Genomic DNA, 19,008 nt, shown 5'->3' with positions numbered 1-19,008 from the left:
CACTACTCGGCACTCACTACTCTACACTCACTACTCACTACTCTGCACTCACTACTCTGCACTCACTACTCTGCACTCACTACTCTGCACTCACTACTCTGCACTCACTACTCACTACTCTGCACTCACTACTCTGCACTCACTACTCTGCACTTACTACTTACTACTCTGCACTCACTACTCACTACTCTGCACTCACTACTCTGCACTCACTACTCACTACTCTGCACTCACTACTCTGCACTCACTACTCACTACTCTGCACTCACTACTCTGCACTCACTACTCTGCACTCACTACTCACTACTCTGCACTCAATACTCACTACTCTGCATTCACTACTCACTACTCTGCACTCACTACTCTGCACTCACTACTCTGCACTCACTACTCACTACTCTGCACTCACTACTCTGCACTCACTACTCACTACTCACTACTCTGCACTCACTACTCTGCACTCACTACTCACTACTCTGCACTCACTACTCTGCACTCACTACTCTGCACTCACTACTCTGCACTCACTATTCACTACTCTGCACTCACTATTCACTACTCTGCACTCACTACTCACTACTCTGCACTCACTACTCACTACTCTGCACTCACTACTCACTACTCTGCACTCACTACTCTGCACTCACTACTCACTACTCTGCACTCACTACTCACTACTCTGCACTCACTACTCACTACTCTGCACTCACTACTCTGCACTCACTACTCACTACTCTGCACTCACTACTCACTACTCTGCACTCACTACTCTGCACTCACTACTCTGCACTCACTACTCTGCACTCACTACTCACCTCTCTGCACTCACTACTCTGCACTCACCACTCTGCACTCACTACTCTGCACTCACTACTCTGCACTCACTACTCACTACTCTGCACTCACTTCTCTGCACTCACTACTCACTACTCTGCACTCACTACTCTGCACTCACTACTCACTACTCTGCACTCACTACTCTGCACTCACTACTCACTACTCTGCACTCACTACTCTGCACTCACTACTCTGCACTCACTACTCTGCACTCACTACTCTGCACTCACTACTCACTACTCTGCACTCACTACTCACTACTCTGCACTCACTACTCACTACTCTGCACTCACTACTACTCTGCACTCACTACTACTCTGCACTCACTACTACTCTGCACTCACTACTACTCTGCTACTCTGCACTCACTACTCACTACTCTGCACTCACTACTACTCTGCACTCACTACTACTCTGCACTCACTACTACTCTGCACTCACTACTACTCTGCACTCACTACTCACTACTCTGCACTCACTACTCTGCACTCACTACTCTGCACTCACTACTACTCTGCACTCACTACTCACTACTCTGCACTCACTACTCGCTACTCTGCACTCACTACTCACTACTCTGCACTCACTACTCACTACTCTGCACTCACTACTCGCTACTCTGCACTCACTACTCACTACTCTGCACTCACTACTCACTACTCTGCACTCACTACTCTGCACTCACTACTCTGCACTCACTACTCTGCACTCACTACTCTGTACTCACTACTCTGCACCCACTACTCACTACTCTGCACTCACTACTCACTACTCTGCACTCACTACTCTGCACTCACTACTCTGCACTCACTACTCACTACTCTGCACTCACTACTCTGCACTCACTACTCACTACTTTGCACTCACTACTCTGCACTCACTACTCTGCACTCACTACTCACTACTCTGCACTCACTACTCTGCACTCACTACTCTGCACTCACTACTCTGCACTCACTACTCTGCACTCACTACTACTCTGCACTCACTACTACTCTGCTACTCTGCACTCACTACTCACTACGCTGCACTCACTACTACTCTGCACTCACTACTACTCTGCACTCATTACTACTCTGCACTCACTACTCACTACTCTGCACTCACTACTCTGCACTCACTACTCTGCACTCACTACTCTGCACTCACTACTCTGCACTCACTACTCTGCACTCACTACTACTCTGCACTCACTACTACTCTGCACTCACTACTACTCTGCACTCACTACTCACTACTCTGCACTCACTACTCTGCACTCACTACTCGCTACTCTGCACTCACTACTCACTACTTTGCACTCACTACTCACTACTCTGCACTCACTACTCTGCACTCACTACTCACTACTCTGCACTCACTACTCACTACTCTGCACTCACTACTCACTACTCTGCACTCACTACTCACTACTCTGCACTCACTACTCTGCACTCACTACTCTGCACTCACTACTCTGCACTCACTACTCACTACTCTGCACTCACTACTCACTACTCTGCACTCACTACTCACTACTCTGCACTCACTACTCACTACTCTGCACTCACTACTCTGCACTCACTACTCTGCACTCACTACTTGCTACTCTGCACTCACTACTCACTACTCTGCACTCACTACTCACTACTCTGCACTCACTACTCACTACTCTGCACTCACTACTCTGCACTCACTACTCTCCACTCACTACTCTGCACTCACTACTCACTACTCTGCACTCACTACTCACTACTCTGCACTCACTACTCACTACTCTGCACTCACTACTCTGCACTCACTACTCTGCACTCACTACTCACTGCTCTGCACTCACTACTCACTACTCTGCACTCACTACTCGGCACTCACTACTCTGCACTCACTACTCACTACTCTGCACTCACTACTCTGCACTCACTACTCTGCACTCACTACTCTGCACTCACTACTCACTACTCTGCATTCACTACTCTGCACTCACTACTCTGCACTTACTACTTACTACTCTGCACTCACTACTCACTACTGTGCACTCACTACTCTGCACTCACTACTCACTACTCTGCACTCACTACTCTGCACTCACTACTCACTACTCTGCACTCACTACTCTGCACTCACTACTCACTACTCTGCACTCACTACTCACTACTCTGCACTCAATACTCACTACTCTGCATTCACTACTCACTACTCTGCACTCACTACTCTGCACTCACTACTCTGCACTCACTACTCACTACTCTGCACTCACTACTCACTACTCTGCACTCACTACTCTGCACTCACTACTCACTACTCTGCACTCACTACTCACTACTCTGCACTCAATACTCACTACTCTGCATTCACTACTCACTACTCTGCACTCACTACTCTGCACTCACTACTCTGCACTCACTACTCACTACTTTGCACTCACTACTCACTACTCTGCACTCACTACTCACTACTCTGCACTCACTACTCACTACTCTGCACTCACTACTCACTACTCACTACTCTGCACTCACTACCCACTACTCTGCACTCACTACTCACTACTCTGCACTCACTACTCACTACTCTGCACTCACTACTCACTACTCTGCACTCACTATTCACTACTCTGCACTCACTACTCTGCACTCACTACTCACTACTCTGCACTCACTACTCTGCACTCACTACTCTGCACTCACTACTCACTACTCTGCACTCACTACTCTGCACTCACTACTCTGCACTCACTACTCACTACTCTGCACTCACTACTACTCTGCACTCACTACTAGTCTGCACTCACTACTCTGCACTCACTACTCTGCACACACTACTCTGCACTCACTACTCTGCACTCACTACTCACTACTCTGCACTCACTACTCACTACTCTGCACTCACTACTACTCTGCACTCACTACTAATCTGCACTCACTACTACTCTGCACTCACTACTACTCTGCTACTCTGCACTCACTACTACTCTGCTACTCTGCCCTCACTACTCACTACTCTGCACTCACTACTACTCTGCACTCACTACTACTCTGCACTCACTACTACTCTGCACTCACTACTCTGCACTCACTACTCTGCACTCACTACTCTGCACTCACTACTCTGCACTCACTACTCTGCACTCACTACTACTCTGCACTCACTACTACTCTGCACTCACTACTCACTACTCTGCACTCACTACTCTGCACTCACTACTCGCTACTCTGCACTCACTACTCACTACTCTGCACTCATTACTCTGCACTCACTACTCTGCACTCACTACTCTGCACTCACTACTCACCACTCACTACTCACTACTCTGCACTCACTACTCACTACTCTGCACTCACTACTCTGCACTCACTACTCTCCACTCACTACTCTGCACTCACTACTCACTACTCTGCACTCACTACTCACTACTCTGCACTCACTACTCACTACTCTGCACTCACTACTCTGCACTCTCTACTCTGCACTCACTACTCACTGCTCTGCACTCACTACTCACTACTCTGCACTCACTACTCGGCACTCACTACTCTGCACTCACTACTCACTACTCTGCACTCACTACTCTGCACTCACTACTCTGCACTCACTACTCTGCACTCACTACTCACTACTCTGCACTCACTACTCTGCACTCACTACTCTGCACTTACTACTTACTACTCTGCACTCACTACTCACTACTCTGCACTCACTACTCTGCACTCACTACTCACTACTCTGCACTCACTACTCTGCACTCACTACTCACTACTCTGCACTCACTACTCTGCACTCACTACTCACTACTCTGCACTCACTACTCACTACTCTGCACTCAATACTCACTACTCTGCATTCACTACTCACTACTCTGCACTCACTACTCTGCACTCACTACTCTGCACTCACTACTCACTACTCTGCACTCACTACTCTGCACTCACTACTCACTACTCTGCACTCACTACTCTGCACTTACTACTCTGCACTCACTACTCTGCACTCACTATTCACTACTCTGCACTCACTATTCACTACTCTGCACTCACTACTCACTACTCTGCACTCACTACTCACTACTCTGCACTCACTACTCACTACTCTGCACTCACTACTCTGCACTCACTACTCACTACTCTGCACTCACTACTCACTACTCTGCACTCACTACTCACTACTCTGCACTCACTACTCTGCACTCACTACTCTGCACTCACTACTCTGCACTCACTACTCACTACTCTGCACTCACTACTCACTACTCTGCACTCACTACTCACTACTCTGCACTCACTACTCTGCACTCACTACTCTGCACTCACTACTCTGCACTCACTACTCACCTCTCTGCACTCACTACTCTGCACTCACCACTCTGCACTCACTACTCTGCACTCACTACTCTGCACTCACTACTCACTACTCTGCACTCACTTCTCTGCACTCACTACTCACTACTCTGCACTCACTACTCTGCACTCACTACTCACTACTCTGCACTCACTACTCTGCACTCACTACTCACTACTCTGCACTCACTACTCTGCACTCACTACTCTGCACTCACTACTCTGCACTCACTACTCTGCACTCACTACTCACTACTCTGCACTCACTACTCACTACTCTGCACTCACTACTCACTACTCTGCACTCACTACTACTCTGCACTCACTACTACTCTGCACTCACTACTACTCTGCACTCACTACTACTCTGCTACTCTGCACTCACTACTCACTACTCTGCACTCACTACTACTCTGCACTCACTACTACTCTGCACTCACTACTACTCTGCACTCACTACTACTCTGCACTCACTACTACTCTGCACTCACTACTCACTACTCTGCACTCACTACTCTGCACTCACTACTCTGCACTCACTACTCTGCACTCACTACTACTCTGCACTCACTACTCACTACTCTGCACTCACTACTCTGCACTCACTACTCGCTACTTTGCACTCACTACTCACTACTCTGCACTCACTACTCACTACTCTGCACTCACTACTCGCTACTCTGCACTCACTACTCACTACTCTGCACTCACTACTCACTACTCTGCACTCACTACTCTGCACTCACTACTCTGTACTCACTACTCTGCACCCACTACTCACTACTCTGCACTCACTACTCACTACTCTGCACTCACTACTCTGCACTCACTACTCACTACTCTGCACTCACTACTCACTACTCTGCACTCACTACTCTGCACTCACTACTCACTACTTTGCACTCACTACTCTGCACTCACTACTCTGCACTCACTACTCACTACTCTGCACTCACTACTCTGCACTCACTACTCTGCACTCACTACTCTGCACTCACTACTCTGCACTCACTACTACTCTGCACTCACTACTACTCTGCACTCACTACTCTGCACTCACTACTCTGCACTCACTACTCTGCACTCACTACTCTGCACTCACTACTCACTACTCTGCACTCACTACTCACTACTCTGCACTCACTACTACTCTGCACTCACTACTACTCTGCACTCACTACTACTCTGCACTCACTACTACTCTGCTACTCTGCACTCACTACTACTCTGCTACTCTGCACTCACTACTCACTACTCTGCACTCACTACTACTCTGCACTCACTACTACTCTGCACTCACTACTACTCTGCACTCACTACTACTCTGCACTCACTACTCACTACTCTGCACTCACTACTCTGCACTCACTACTCTGCACTCACTACTCTGCACTCACTACTACTCTGCACTCACTACTACTCTGCACTCACTACTACTCTGCACTCACTACTCACTACTCTGCACTCACTACTCACTACTCTGCACTCACTACTCTGCACTCACTACTCTGCACTCACTACTCGCTACTCTGCACTCACTACTCAATACTCTGCACTCACTACTCACTACTCTGCACTCACTACTCACTACTCTGCACTCACTACTCACTACTCTGCACTCACTACTCACTACTCTGCACTCACTACTCACTACTCTGCACTCACTACTCTGCACTCACTACTCTGCACTCACTACTCTGCACTCAGTACTCACTACTCTGCACTCACTACTCACTACTCTGCACTCACTACTCACTACTCTGCACTCACTACTCTGCACTCACTACTCACTACTCTGCACTCACTACTCACTACTCACTACTCTGCACTCACTACTCGGCACTCACTACTCTGCACTCACTACTCACTACTCTGCACTCACTACTCACTACTCTGCACTCACTACTCTGCACTCACTACTCTGCACTCACTACTCTGCACTCACTACTCTGCACTCACTACTCACTACTCTGCACTCACTACTCTGCACTCACTACTCTGCACTCACTACTCACTACTCTGCACTCACTACTCTGCACTCACTACTCTGCACTTACTACTTACTACGCTGCACTCACTACTCACTACTCTGCACTCACTACTCTGCACTCACTACTCACTACTCTGCACTCACTACTCACTACTCTGCACTCACTACTCTGCACTCACTATTCTGCACTCACTACTCACTACTCTGCACTCACTACTCACTACTCTGCACTCAATACTCACTACTCTGCATTCACTACTCACTACTCTGCACTCACTACTCTGCACTCACTACTCTGCACTCACTACTCACTACTCTGCACTCACTACTCTGCACTCACTACTCACTACTCACTACTCTTCACTCACTACTCTGCACTCACTACTCACTACTCTGCACTCACTACTCACTACTCTGCACTCACTACTACTCTGCACTCACTACTACTCTGCACTCACTACTACTCTGCACTCACTACTACTCTGCACTCACTACTCACTACTCTGCACTCACTACTCACTACTCTGCACTCACTACTCACTACTCTGCACTCACTACTCTGCACTCACTACTCACTACTCTGCACTCACTACTACTCTGCACTCACTACTACTCTGCACTCACGTCTACTCTGCACTCACTACTACTCTGCACTCACTACTCACTACTCTGCACTCACTACTCTGCACTCACTACTCTGCACTCACTACTCTGCACTCACTACTACTCTGCACTCACTACTACTCTGCACTCACTACTCACTACTCTGCACTCACTACTCTGCACTCACTACTCGCTACTCTGCACTCACTACTCACTACCCTGCACTCACTACTCACTACTCTGCACTCACTACTCACTACTCTGCACTCACTACTCACTACTCTGCACTCACTACTCTGCACTCACTACTCTGCACTCACTACTCACTACTCTGCACTCACTACTCACTACTCTGCACTCACTACTCACTACTTCGCACTCACTACTCACTACTCTGCACTCACTACTCTGCACTCACTACTACTCTGCACTCACTACTACTCTGCACTCACTACTCACTACTCTGCACTCACTACTCTGCACTCACTACTCTGCACTCACTACTCTGCACTCACTACTACTCTGCACTCACTACTACTCTGCACTCACTACTCACTACTCTGCACTCACTACTCTGCACTCACTACTCGCTACTCTGCACTCACTACTCACTACCCTGCACTCACTACTCACTACTCTGCACTCACTACTCACTACTCTGCACTCACTACTCACTACTCTGCACTCACTACTCTGCACTCACTACTCTGCACTCACTACTCTGCACTCACTACTCACTACTCTGCACTCACTACTCACTACTCTGCACTCACTACTCTGCACTCACTACTCACTACTCTGCACTCACTACTCACTACTCTGCACTCACTACTCTGCACTCACTACTCACTACTTTGCACTCACTACTGTAGGAAATGGGACCCCCGGCCCACCAGGGCTTGCGCCACAGCCAGTCAGAGACCGCCACTCCTATATAAAGTCGACCCCTGCTCGCCCTCTAGGTAACGCGGCGCGGGCAGTCAGGCCTATCTCGGAGGACATGTGTGAAGCATTTGCGCACGCACCCACCAACAGCAACATCCCAGGCCTCCCACAAAAGGAACTCCACATGAAGTATATATGAAAATAGTCTTTGTATTAGACAGGACACATAGGAACATACACTTTACAAGGTGCTCAAGGCACGGCAGGGGTTACCAGGGAAAAGGTACAGGGCAGGGCCAAGGGACCACTGCCAGTGGTACGCATCTGATGGAACTGGCATTAGAACACATATCTCCTGGGAGCTTCCTAGAACTAGCAGTAGAACTCACTCTGACCAGGGATCACCTACATGAGACATCGGGTATTCAGGAGGGAAAGGACAAGGTACATAACACAACAGAGGCCCCCATCAGCAGGGCAACACATAATAATTCTCAGCATCACATTGATATTAGTCCGTAGCACCCCCTAGGCCAGATGACCTTCCTGGGGCAAGGGCGCCTTAGAGTCTCGATGTCCAAAGTGGCCTGAAAGGGGCCCGGGGCAAACCTAGACGTGGCAGCGGCCCACGAAGTGCTGGGCCGCTGAGGGACTTGGACGGAGCCTTGCAGGCTCAGGGGGACAGGGGGGCGATGGTGGAGCCTCTCGCAGGCCCCGCAGGGTCAGGGACACGTGGTGGAGCCTCTCGGGGCTCAGGGATTACAGCTGGAGCCTCTCGGGCTCAGGAAGACAGGGGGGCACGTGGTTGAGCCTCTCGGGGCTCAGGAAGACAGGGGGGGGCACGTGGTGGAGCCTCTCGCAGGCTCGGTAAACAAAGGGTCACGGTGGAGCCTCTCGGGCTCAGGGAGACAGGGGCGCACATGGTGGAGCCTCTCGGGGCTCAGAGAGACAGGGGCGCACATGGTGGAGCCTCTCGGGGCTCCGAGAGAGAACTGTGGGCAGGCGGGGCCCCCCTCGGGGGACCCGGCATCACTGGGGCCCCTCCGGGCCTCGAGGCACAACAGGCGGGTTGTTGGAGGGGCGGGGCGAGCACCGGCAATGTGCCCCGACGCCCCCTCCCCTCCGCTGCACTCACCGGGTCTGTTGCGCCGGTCTCCTTGGCTGCGCCAGCCTCCGTCGTGTGCTCCGGGGCTCTCTCTCTCTCGGGGGCCCCGGGGGGGGGATCAGTAGCTTCACGGGGGTCTTGCAGGAGCGCGGAGTAGGCTCCCGCCGCTCCTGCTTCGTCGCTCTTCCTCGGCCGGCCTCTCTCCTTCCCTCGGGCCAGCAGCCAATCACGGCGCGGCCTGGGGGACCACGTGACAGGGGAATCCCGGGCCGGCGCCCAATACCAGCGCGGCCCGGGGATGACGTCACGAGGGTCCCGGGCGGCGGCGGTGAGCTCGGGGGAAATCGACGAGGAGTAGGCTTCCTCGTAAGGCACAAGGGCAGGACATAAAGCGAGGTAGGCACTCGCTGGGGTTGTAGACCCTCGGTAGCACGGGGCAGACGCCGGTCTGGTTGAATATAGCGCTCCCAGCGCGAGGGCATGAATGAAGCGCCCCAAGGCGCTAGGCCAGCAGGAGAGCGCTCCCGAGCGCTAGGAGCCTAGATGAAGCGCCCTAGGGCGCTAGGACCGCAGGGAAGCGATCCCACGGGCGAGTGGCATGGAAAGCAGAATCCATAGGAACTCCAGGGAGTCTGTAGTTCAGGAGCAGAGCAGGGCCCAGGGAGGCCCGCCCTTCCCTGAGCCCAAGCAGCAGCACGACCCAGGCAGGGTCCCAAGCAGGAAGAAGAAGAGAGAGAGAAGAGGGCCCACCCTCCTTTTATACAGGAGCTCCCTTTGTCTCCCAAAGGGGCAGGCAGGGAGAGAACCAGCTGGAACTGGTTATAAGGAATTTCTTGGTACTGGCCAGGCCAGGGACACTGGACGCACCCCAGGGGGGTGGGGCCAGCCTGGTGGGGGAAGGCCCAGCCGGCTTCAGCCAATCAGGCGCCAGCACACCTACTGCACACACACACCAAGGTCTAGAAGTGGCCCTTCCCTTCTAGTCACACGCATGCCGCATACATCATCTTGTAGCATTCAACCTCACGAGCGCACACATACCAAACACGGCCCGGCACGCCCCACGCATCAGGAACTACCAGAGCCACATACATCCCCCATGCATTCCTATGGGAGGCAGGTCTCTCTCACCACACACACACTCAGAAGGGGAATCACCATCCCCCGGACACATATAATAAGCACAAAACTTCAGGGGTGGACCTGCCAGACGGGCCAAGTCCAACACATGCCCCTCCCAGCCCAAACGCAGGGCAGACCAATCACTACCGTGATGGACTTCCCTGCTGCAGGGCGATAGGACGTGGACGCGGCCCGCACTGCCGGACCAATAGACATACCCAGATTAAAAATAATAAAAGTTAAAACAAAAAAAATAACAAAAATGAAGACATAGGCCCAACCAGGCTACCCACCTGGTACTCCTTAGTTGTCCATGACTAGGACCAGGCCCTAAGCCATCCAGATACCACTGGTCCCTGCTAATCCGAAGTGGGGGGTGGTACCCCTGGCCCACAATAGCCATTCTCCACTTCCTTTCTCAGTGTAGCCACGACTACCACTGTTCCTTCCACCTAGGGTCCGCACCCTCAGGTTTGCCAGAGGTCACGGGCAAGAATGCCCCACCCTACCTCTACTTCTGAGGTTCCGCGTTCTCCCAGGAGAAACACCCTCAGAACACACTTTCCTACCAGTCTTGGAACTTCCTCCCTCCACTGGTCTTCCACCTGGGAACTAACTTCACCGGATCATCTAGAAGACAAAACCGGCCAGGACACTGGCTACAGTCGCCCCGACGTCCAGATCCGGAAACACCGACTACTGGCTCCCCAACCGCGGGCAGTACCCTACCGGCCAGATGCCTGGCGCACCAGGACTTTTTACAAGAAAAAAAAAAAAATGGAATCTAACACTTCCTCTCCTCCCTCCGCAGGCAGGAGTTCCCTCTTGTACTAGGATGAGCCGCGGCAGCGCCAGCAGGTCTCAGTGTTCAGCTCTCCCCAAGGCAAGCCGCAGCAGCGCCAGCAGGTCTTCCTTGTCCGGGATACAACTCAACATAAATTCAGCCAGGGCGACACCTGACACCTAAAACACCACAAGATGAGCCGCGGCAGCGCCAGCAGGTCTCAGTACAACTCAACATAAATTCAGCCAGGGCGACACCTGACGCCAAAAACACAACCAGATGAGCCGCGGCAGCGCCAGCAGGTCTCAGCACAACTCAACATAAATTCAGCCAGGGCGACACCTGACGCCTAAAACACAACAAGATGAGCCGCGGCAGCGCCAGCAGGTCTCAGTGTTCAGCTCTCCCCAAGGCAAGCCGCGGCAGCGCCAGCAGGTCTTCCTTGTCCGGGATACAACTCAACATAAATTCAGCCAGGGCGACACCTGACACCTAAAACACCACAAGATGAGCCACGGCAGCGCCAGCAGGTCTCAGTACAACTCAACATAAATTCAGCCAGGGCGACACCTGACGCCTAAACCACAACCAGCGGGGTAAGGAAACCTGATGCATCCAACACATTCAGCGGGGTAAGGAAGGACAGGATTATCGTTGATTCAGCAAGCTCCCCATCCCAGAGAACTTACACCCCATTACTCAGCACACCTCAACATTCATCCACACATCGTCCCCTAGACTGGTAAGACAGTTTTCTACCGCCCCGATTCCTCAACCTGACCCTTGTGGCACAGGTACCATTACTCTAGGGGAGGGACAAGGACCATACACATTTGAACACAACTACGCAGACACCACTGGATCCCACCCTTCTGGTGAATCCAGAAAACCATATTGTACTAGGGAGATGATTTACCCTCCCAAGCTAGTGGCAACTACCTAACAGTGTACACGCCCACTTTTTCCACAGAACAGACATTTAAGTAACCTTTAAAACTTTCCACAGAACAGGTATTTCTATTGATCATTAAAGATTTCCACAGCACAGACATTTTTAGCAACCTGACCTGACCCCATGTGGCACAGGTATCATTACTCCAGGGAAGGGACAGGGACCATACACATTGAACACAATTACGCTGCCACCACTGGATCCCACCCTTCTGGTGAATCCAGAAAACACATTGCACTAGGGGGTTGATCTACCCTCCCGGGCTAGGGTCACCTAACCAGAACACATTTTTCACAGAACGGACATTTCAGTAACCTCCTAAAAACAATAATCTCCTTTCTTTGCGACCAGTTACAATACAGAGTTTTTGTAGGGTTTGAGTTTGAGTTTGAGTTTAAAAATTCTTATATAGCGCTCTTACACCAGCGGTTTCATGGCGCTGTAACTGGCAGATCTCCACGAAAGACAGGGAAGGGAGGTCGGGTAACAGGGAATTACATGAAAATTTTACTGAAGAAGTAGGCTTTAAGTTTCTTTCGAAACTGGGAATATGGGGTTAAAGATCTAAGATCAAGGGGTAATGAGTTCCAAAGGGTTGGGGCAAGGGTCGCAAATTTTGAGCCCCCCCACTTTTTCCGGCGAAACCGGGGAACCATCAAGAGGGATTGAGAAGAAGATCGGAGCTCCCTAGCTGGCAAGTAGGGGATAATCTCCGAAGAAATAAATGCAGGGGCCGTACCCAATCGAGCCTGGTAAGTAATAGATGCAAGCTTGAATTGGATACGTTCCCGAACCGGAAGCCAATGTAAAAGTTTCAGAAGGGGGGTGACATGTGAGGATTTAGGAAGGTTAAAGACCAGCCGCGCCGCCTGGTTTTGGATCATCTGCAACCGCCTGAGACTATATGCAGGAATACCCGCATATAGGGCGTTGCCATAATCCAGGCGGGAGATGACCATCGCAAGGATGATCAACTTCAAGGCCTCAAAGGTGAAAAATCGAGAGACCTTGCGGATGGTACGAAGAGACAGGAAAGAGGAAGAAACCACAGAACTAACCTGGGAGTGAAGGGTAAGGTGAGAGTTGAGTTTAATACCAAGGGTTTTTACCGAAGAAGAGGGGACCGGAGAGGGACCAAGGGAAGGGGGCCAAAAAAGTGAAGACCAGGGACTGGAGCAACCACCTGTCAGCACCAGCTCGGTCTTGTCAGGGTTGAGTTTCAGGTGGTTGAAATCCATCCAGTCCCTGATGAAAATCATAGTAGACTGGAAATTAGAGATAGAGGCAGAAGAAGAGGACAGATTGAAGACAAGTTGAAGGTCATCCGCATAGTTGTATACGGTGACCTCCATTTGTTGTAAAGAAAAAATGAGGGGAGAAATGTAAAGATTAAACAGAAGCGGTGAAAGGGAGGAGCCTTGGGGGACCCCGCACAGGACCTTCCGAAAGTCCGCAGTGAAATCACCCAGGCGAACTGCCTGGGTGCGGTCCCTCAGGAAGGAGGACAACCAAACCAGGGCCGTACCCCCGATCCCCGCCGCCGCGACACGGGAAAGTAAGATGGTATGATCCACCGTGTCGAAGGCGGCAGAGAGATCGAGGAGGACCAGAGCTTGGAATTGATTGGTGTCCCTCCCCTCCCTGAGGTTGTCGAGGACCGAGAGGACTACGGACTCCGTAGAGTGTGCGGGGCGAAAGCCAGCCTGGCGGGAAGCCAATACCCCATTTTCTTCCACAAAGGTGCCCAGCGACCTGGTGACATGGCGCTCGAGCACCTTTGCCAAAAATGGTAGGAGAGAAATGGGGCGAAAGTTGGCTGGGATCGAGGGGTCTGCGCCAGGTTTTTTTAAAATGGGTAAAATAATAGCTGATTTCAAGGGGTTGGGGACAACCCCCTGAGAGAGTGAACTGTTTAGTAAGTGAAGGGGAGGATCAGAGCAAGAGATGTAAATGTGACGGAGTATATGAGCGGGACAGGTGTCCAGGGGAGAGCCAGATTTTACAAGGGGGATTAAAGATGTGAAAGATTCCTTGGTCAGAAGGGGAAGAGAGTTTAATTGTCCTTGGGAAGGGGGGCACTGAGGATCAACAAAAGACGGGGAAGGTGCCGGGATATTAGCTTTAATGGCAACAATTTTATCAATGAAAAAGCTATTCAGAGAGTGACAGAGGGCAAGGGAAGGAGAGGGCTTAAGAGAGGTACGATCTGAGAAGGCTAGGTTCTGAACAATTGAGAAGATTTCCCTTGATTGGTTCTCGGCTGTGAGGATCCTGGAGGAGAAATAGGTCGTTTTGGCGGCCAAGATGGCATTCTTATATTGAGCTAATAAGGTGGTAAAATCAGCTCTTAAGATGGGACAGTAGTTTCTCCTCCAGGCCCTCTCAGCACGGCGTACCGATAATTTGATGGTTTTCAGGTCATCGGTAAACCACAGGTTAGCATCTTTCTCCCGCTTGGAGGTCAGACGTTTCAAGGGGGCAATGAACTCACTGGCTGAGGAGAGCATTGTTCGATGCTGTTAACCTGAGCCAAGGTGGAGAGCCCGTGTAGGGCGGGATAAGAAGCACTTAAAAGAGCTGATAAGTTCGCCGGGTCAACTCTACTCCACGAGCGGACCCAGACATTTTTGGGAAGGGGGGCCTGTTATCGTTGTGGTACTGCGCAAACACAAGTCCGGATCCCACCGCTGCCACCAGTGTAGGAAATGGGACCCCCGGCCGGCCAGGGCTTGCGCCACAGCCAGTCAGAGACCGCCACTCCTATATAAAGTCGACCCCTGCTCGCCCTCTAGGTAACGCGGCGCGGGCAGTCAGGCCTATCTCGGAGGACATGTGTGAAGCATTTGCGCACGCACCCACCAACAGCAACATCCCAGGCCTCCCACAAAAGGAACTCCACACGAAGTATATATGAAAATAGTCTTTGTATTAGACAGGACACATAGGAACATACACTTTACAAGGTGCTCAAGGCACGGCAGGGGTTACCAGGGAAAAGGTACAGGGCAGGGCCAAGGGACCACTGCCAGTGGTACGCATCTGATGGAACTGGCATTAGAACACATATCTCCTGGGAGCTTCCTAGAACTAGCAGTAGAACTCACTCTGACCAGGGATCACCTACATGAGACATCGGGTATTCAGGAGGGAAAGGACAAGGTACATAACACAACAGAGGCCCCCATCAGCAGGGCAACACATAATAATTCTCAGCATCACATTGATATTAGTCCGTAGCACCCCCTAGGCCAGATGACCTTCCTGGGGCAAGGGCGCCTTAGAGTCTCGATGTCCAAAGTGGCCTGAAAGGGGCCCGGGGCAAACCTAGACGTGGCAGCGGCCCACGAAGTGCTGGGCCGCTGAGGGACTTGGACGGAGCCTTGCAGGCTCAGGGGGACAGGGGGGCGATGGTGGAGCCTCTCGCAGGCCGCGCAGGGTCAGGGACACGTGGTGGAGCCTCTCGGGGCTCAGGGATTACAGCTGGAGCCTCTCGGGCTCAGGAAGACAGGGGGGGGCACGTGGTGGAGCCTCTCGCAGGCTCGGTAAACAAAGGGTCACGGTGGAGCCTCTCGGGCTCAGGGAGACAGGGGCGCACATGGTGGAGCCTCTCGGGGCTCAGAGAGACAGGGGCGCACATGGTGGAGCCTCTCGGGGCTCAGAGAGACAGGAGCGCACATGGTGGAGCCTCTCGGGGCTCCGAGAGAGAACTGTGGGCAGGCGGGGCCCCCCTCGGGGGACCCGGCATCACTGGGGTCCCTCCGGGCCTCGAGGCACAACAGGCGGGTTGTTGGAGGGGCGGGGCGAGCACCGGCAATGTGCCCCGACGCCCCCTCCCCTCCGCTGCACTCACCGGGTCTGTTGCGCCGGTCTCCTTGGCTGCGCCAGCCTCCGTCGTGTGCTCCGGGGCTCTCTCTTTCTCGGGGGCCCCGGGGGGGGGGATCAGTAGCTTCACGGGGGTCTTGCAGGAGCGCGGAGTAGGCTCCCGCCGCTCCTGCTTCGTCGCTCTTCCTCGGCCGGCCTCTCTCCTTCCCTCGGGCCAGCAGCCAATCACGGCGCGGCCTGGGGGACCACGTGACAGGGGAATCCCGGGCCGGCGCCCAATACCAGCGCGGCCCGGGGATGACGTCACGAGGGTCCCGGGCGGCGGCGGTGAGCTCGGGGGGAAATCGACGAGGAGTAGGCTTCCTCGTAAGGCACAAGGGCAGGACATAAAGCGAGGTAGGCACTCGCTGGGGTTGTAGACCCTCGGTAGCACGGGGCAGACGCCGGTCTGGTTGAATATAGCGCTCCCAGCGCGAGGGCATGAATGAAGCGCCCCAAGGCGCTAGGCCAGCAGGAGAGCGCTCCCGAGCGCTAGGAGCCTAGATGAAGCGCCCTAGGGCGCTAGGACCGCAGGGAAGCGATCCCACGGGCGAGTGGCATGGAAAGCAGAATCCATAGGAACTCCAGGGAGTCTGTAGTTCAGGAGCAGAGCAGGGCCCAGGGAGGCCCGCCCTTCCCTGAGCCCAAGCAGCAGCACGACCCAGGCAGGGTCCCAAGCAGGAAGAAGAAGAGAGAGAGAGAAGAGGGCCCACCCTCCTTTTATACAGGAGCTCCCTTTGTCTCCCAAAGGGGCAGGCAGGGAGAGAACCAGCTGGAACTGGTTATAAGGAATTTCTTGGTACTGGCCAGGCCAGGGACACTGGACGCACCCCAGGGGGGTGGAGCCAGCCTGGTGGGGGAAGGCCCAGCCGGCTTCAGCCAATCAGGCGCCAGCACACCTACTGCACACACACACCAAGGTCTAGAAGTGGCCCTTCCCTTCTAGTCACACGCATGCCGCATACATCATCTTGTAGCATTCAACCTCACGAGCGCACACATACCAAACACGGCCCGGCACGCCCCACGCATCAGGAACTACCAGAGCCACATACATCCCACATGCATTCCTATGGGAGGCAGGTATCTCTCACCACACACACACTCAGAAGGGGAATCACCATCCCCCGGACACATATAATAAGCACAAAACTTCAGGGGTGGACCTGCCAGACGGGCCAAGTCCAACAACTACTCTGCACTCACTACTCTGCACTCACTACTCACTACTCTGCACTCACTACTCTGCACTCACTACTCTGCACTCACTACTCTGCACTCACTATTCTGCACTCACTACTACTCTGCACTCACTACTACTCTGCACTCACTACTCTGCACTCACTACTCTGCACTCACTACTCTGCACTCACTACTCTGCACTCACTACTCACTACTCTGCACTCACTACTCACTACTCTGCACTCACTACTACTCTGCACTCACTACTACTCTGCACTCACTACTACTCTGCACTCACTACTACTCTGCTACTCTGCACTCACTACTACTCTGCTACTCTGCACTCACTACTCTGCACTCACTACTACTCTGCACTCACTACTACTCTGCACTCACTACTACTCTGCACTCACTACTACTCTGCACTCACTACTCACTACTCTGCACTCACTACTCTGCACTCACTACTCTGCACTCACTACTCTGCACTCACTACTCTGCACTCACTACTACTCTGCACTCACTACTACTCTGCACTCACTACTACTCTGCACTCACTACTCACTACTCTGCACTCACTACTCTGCACTCACTACTCGCTACTCTGCACTCACTACTCACTACTCTGCACTCACTACTCACTACTCTGCACTCACTACTCACTACCCTGCACTCACTACTCACTACTCTGCACTCACTACTCTGCACTCACTACTCTGCACTCACTACTCACTACTCTGCACTCACTACTCTGCACTCACTACTCTGCACTCACTACTACTCTGCACTCACTACTACTCTGCACTCACTACTACTCTGCACTCACTACTCACTACTCTGCACTCACTACTCTGCACTCACTACTCACTACTCTGCACTCACTACTCTGCACTCACTACTCTGCACTTACTTCTTACTACTCTGCACTCACTACTCACTACTCTGCACTCACTACTCTGCACTCACTACTCACTACTCTGCACTCACTACTCACTACTCTGCACTCACTACTCTGCACTCACTACTCACTACTCTGCACTCACTACTCTGCACTCACTACTCTGCACTCACTACTCACTACTCACTACTCTGCACTCACTACTCGGCACTCACTACTCTGCACTCACTACTCACTACTCTGCACTCACTACTCACTACTCTGCACTCACTACTCTGCACTCACTACTCTGCACTCACTACTCTGCACTCACTACTCTGCACTCACTACTCACTACTCTGCACTCACTACTCTGCACTCACTACTCTGCACTTACTTCTTACTACTCTGCACTCACTACTCACTACTCTGCACTCACTACTCTGCACTCACTACTCACTACTCTGCACTCACTACTCACTACTCTGCACTCACTACTC

Source organism: Lissotriton helveticus, chromosome 7 (genome assembly GCF_964261635.1).
Source record: "Lissotriton helveticus chromosome 7, aLisHel1.1, whole genome shotgun sequence".
Classification (NCBI taxonomy): Eukaryota; Metazoa; Chordata; class Amphibia; order Caudata; family Salamandridae; genus Lissotriton; species Lissotriton helveticus.
This window is presented reverse-complemented; position numbering follows the sequence as displayed.